Here is a 4,538-nt window from a genome sequence, read left to right as displayed (position 1 = left end):
GGTGCTGGCAGGGGGTGATGGTGTGCGGGGGCGGGGCGGCGTGCCGGAGTGCGGTGGCGGGTCGACCGGCTCAGGTACAGCGCGCGGCCCGTGGAGAGGTGCGGCCGGCTGGCCCGACCGGCAGGCAGGGCACAGCGAAAGGGAGGCGCGGCGCAGGGCTCTTAGGGAGCCTGGAGGCAGCCGCCTCCGTCTACGGCCATACCACCCTGAACGCGCCCGATCTCGTCTGATCTCGGAAGCTAAGCAGGGTCGGGCCTGGTTAGTACTTGGATGGAAGACCGCCTGGGAATACCGGGTGCTGTAGGCTTTTTGCCTCCCCTCTCCTTTAGCCCCCGCCCCACACCTCCCCCAGCCCCGGCGTGGCCCTGCACCGCAAGCCCCACCAGCCCCTGGCCCCTTGCACCCCAGCGCGCTCACAGCCGTCCGTCGCCTGCCTTCCAGCCGGCGGTCCTCGCAGGCAGCAGCAGCATGCCAACTCTTGGATCCCCGCGGCCACAGCCCCTCCCCGGGTGGGAGACCGGGGCCGGGGGGGTGGGGGTGGGGGTGGGGGTTAGGGGGCCCGATGCCCGCCACAGACCTGGGCTGCCTCCGCGCGGCCCGAGAGCCCCTCCGCTTTCGGCTTCCAAAAACCACATGACCTCCCGGTCTCCGTCTGGGGCTCCCTAGGCAAGCCTCAGTCCATCCCGGGGGCTGCCCCACGCCCCAGCCCCACCCACAACCCTAGTGCCATCCTCGCACGCGACAGCCCGTGCTCTCCCGCGGGCTCACACACACACACACACACGCAGACACACCCCCACACACACACACACCCACACACCCAGCCCGCCGCCGAGGCAGGTCAGGAGCCAGGGACCACAGGTAAGGGAGATGGAGAAAGAGGGAGAGAGAAACCGCAAGAGGACCACACAGGCTTCCCAACAACCCACGGCCTCCACACCCTCGGCCCTCCAATCTGGGTATCCCCCCGGACCCCAGTCGGCCCGCCCACACCCTTGCCCACTGACACACTCACACACACACTCTCACACACTCACCCTCTGGCCTTTGGGCGGGGGCTGGGTCTTGCCTCAGGTAGCCAAGCCGAAGGGGACCTTTGAGACCTCGGCTGCCAAAGACGTCTTGGGGACCCCACGGGGCTCTGCCAGCCCCAGGGCACCGCGTCCAGCTGGGGCCCGGGCCCAAGGCTGACGCCCCGTCCCTTGGGGCAGCTGCTTCTTCCGCCTGGCCTCTGTCTGAGGTGGGTCAGGGACTGTGCCACTGTGTCTGGCTCGGATCGGATGCCATCCTCCTCCGGTGTCTGCCTCCCGTTTTCTGTCCGTCAGTCGCTGTGTCTCCCTCCCTCTCTCTGTCTCTGTGTGTGTGTGTGTGTGTGTGTGGTGTTGGATCACAGGGTGGGAAGCTGTGTGTGTGTGTGTGTGTGTGTGTGTGTGTGTGTGTGTGTCTGGTGTTGGATCACAGGGTGGGAAGCTGTGTGTGTGTGTGTGTGTGTGTGTGTGGTGTTGGATCACAGTGCGGGAAACTGCGTTGCCTAGAACAGAGTTTAGTTATAAATGAAGGAGATGTAGAGCCAGAATGGGCTTCCCAGGTGGTGCTAGCAGTAAAGAACCTGTCTGCCAACGCAGGGGATGAAGGAGATGTGGGTTTGATACCTGGGTTGGGAAGATCCCCTGGAGAACGACATGACAACCTACTTCAGTATGCTTGCCTCGAGGATGCTACAGTAAGCGGAGCCTGGCGGGCTACAGCCCATGGGGTCACAAACAGTCAGACAGGACTGAATCAACGTGGCACAGAAGCATGCACACGGAGGCAGAGTATGAAGGATCTTGATTCTGGGCAGAAAGTTAATATCTCATTGTGGATTCTTAGGCAGAGAAGCAGCAGCAAGGCAGTCACAGCCTTGTGAGAGAAGAACAGGTAAGACAGAGGGTTAAATTTAGAGGCGGTTTGTAAGTGGGCAGTGACAGCAATGGTGAAAGTCATATAACGTCCACTTGTAAACTCCTTGACTCCAGACTCCACAAAACCGGGTCCTACTTTGCACGTATTATGGGAAGCACTTGAAGACAACAAGGACTTGGTGCTTACCAAGCTAGTGGAGGACGGAATTGCTATTGCCTTTCCAAGAGCATTAGTGCCTGTGCAGACACAGGTTCCTTCACTTTCGAGGGAAAGGTTCTGCAACAAAAGGGATCCATTGAAAAGCAAGGAAATATTGTCACTCAGAGATTCTCCTATCATCAACCAAGTAACATTAGGATGAGGCCCACCCCTGGAATAAGAACAGATATGACCGGAAAGCCGTCAAGCCGTAGCCTATCTTCCAGCCAACAGGGCCTTTGGCCAGCCAGCCAGCCAGTCAGTCAGTCAGTCAGCGGCCATGGCGGGTAGCAGCGTGCCACCTTTTGGATCGCCACGGCCATAGCCCCTCTGCGGGAGGATGACCGGGGCCCCGACTCCCAACGCAGACCTGGGTTGCCTCCAAGAGGCCGGAGGCCCACTCCGCATTCGGATTGCAAGAAATGAGATGACCGTCCGGTATGTCCACATAAACACCTATACATGAATGCTAATAGCAGTTTTACTCAGAGTAGCCCCAAACCAGAAAAAAACCAGATGTGTTTCAATGGGTAAATATTGAAACAAACTGTGGTACAACCAATACTATTGAATAGTACTAGACAATGAAAATGAAACTCCCAGTGATGCATTCAACAATTTAGGTAAGTCTCCAGAAAATGACGGTGAAAAAAATCCAATCTAGAAAACATCCTATGTTGTTCAAGTGCATTTCTATCGCATTCTTGAAGTGATCAGTTATAGAAATGCAGGCGAGTTAATTGTTAACGAGGAGCTGGGAGTGGGACGGAAGTAGGTGTTGCTATGTTAGTGCTTGCGAAGGTGCTCTGTGGTGACGGATTATATCAATGTTAATAGTCCAGCTGTGATGTTACACTACAGTTCTGGCTTAGGTGACCAATCTTATTTCCTACCTCAGAGAGAAAACAGAATCTACTGGTCTAAGATCCTGCAGGCTCCCCATCATCCAATTTGTAAGTCCATCTCTACAGACACTGCTGGTTCTCCTCCTCCCGTGGCATGGCAGGAGCTTTCCACCTGTACTGTGCCTGACTGTCTCTTTAGGGAGCTGGATCCACTGACCCAGACTTTCTCACTGCTCTACCTTTATCATTTCCTTCCTGTAGCAAACAAACATTCTCAACGTGGCCTCATCAGTGGTGCCCCAGTGTCTTGAAAAAGACATTTCAAACCTCCACCCATGGCATACAGGATTCACCAGAAACTAAACTATTCCTTTCTACTCCCATCTCTTATCACTACTGTCCTTGATCTAGTTCTTCACTTGTAACCAATAATTTACATTCTTTGAATGGAACTTGCACTGTGTTTTTCTTTCCTTTATATAATGACTCTGTATATCTCATTTCTTCTCTCTTGAAGGCCTTGGCCGTGACTCTCCCCTGGAACACATTACCTTTCTTCCATCTCAAGACTCCTATTATAAGACTCTCCCTAATTCTCCCCTTCCTATTGATCCATTCTGGGCGAGGCAGGCCTCATTTATGTTCTCAAATCATATTTAGGGTTTGTTTCATTGTTCCCCAAACATCTTTTACGTGTTTTTCTCCCCTACCCCACCGTGAGATCTTTGAACATAAGGACTCTGACCTGTCTGTCTCTATATTCACAAGTCTTAGCATGATGTAAACCTTCAAGAACTCATTTATTCAACATACATTATGGTAATGTCTGCTGAGTAAATAAATGAATGAAAGCTTTGGTAAAATTTCATCCAAATACAGGTAATAAAAAAACCCAGAGAGTTCCTAATATTGGCTTCACTTAAAAACCCAACCACAAGACTTTAAACAAGAGAACATTAAGAACTACTGTCCAAGTTTTCTATTCCAGGATGCTCCCAGGAGATGGAGGCGACTCCTGAGATGATGCTAGCTCTATTGCCTCTGCTGCAGTATGATGACTTCATCATATTTAAGTGGATTTTCTGCAACAAAGCCTCATACTCAACCTAGCAACTTCCTTACAACTCTCCTTTGAGCCACAGTTTTTAAATTACTGAAATAAAGGATAAAATACCTGTTATAATATATTCTTGAGGTGAGAATAGGCCTCCTGTGGGGTCAATTTCAGTTCCACTATCAAGCGATCTATCTTACTGATCACTAAAACCAGATGGATGTTTTCAAGCCAGGCTTGCTGCAGAACTGGCTGTGTCTGATTAAAACTGAAAAGAAAACGTAAAGTTCATGATTTAAATTAAAGCACATTAGAAAATCCTGATTAACAAGTAGTTTATTTTCATGCTCCTTTATCACATACAACTCAGACCATGCCAATCAGACACAGGTATTCATTAGACTATGTTATGAATATAGAAGCAAAGAACTGCAGGCAGGAAATTGTTCTTGCCTTTATGGAACAGACAATTTATTTAAGAAGGATAAATTAAAAAATTGTGTATAACATAGAAGCAAAGAACTGCAGGCAGGAAA

General features: G+C 51.3%; 1 non-coding gene across 1 annotated transcript; it reads left to right on the top strand.

The window, feature by feature from the left end:
- Window positions 1-188: 188 nt before the first annotated feature.
- LOC136161916 (5S ribosomal RNA) lies at window positions 189-307 on the top strand. Its single transcript, XR_010661806.1, has one exon. It is a non-coding gene; the product is annotated as a 5S ribosomal RNA (ribosomal RNA).
- Window positions 308-4,538: the final 4,231 nt, after the last annotated feature.

This window comes from Muntiacus reevesi, chromosome 2 (genome assembly GCF_963930625.1).
Source record: "Muntiacus reevesi chromosome 2, mMunRee1.1, whole genome shotgun sequence".
Classification (NCBI taxonomy): Eukaryota; Metazoa; Chordata; class Mammalia; order Artiodactyla; family Cervidae; genus Muntiacus; species Muntiacus reevesi.
This window is presented reverse-complemented; position numbering and strand designations above follow the sequence as displayed.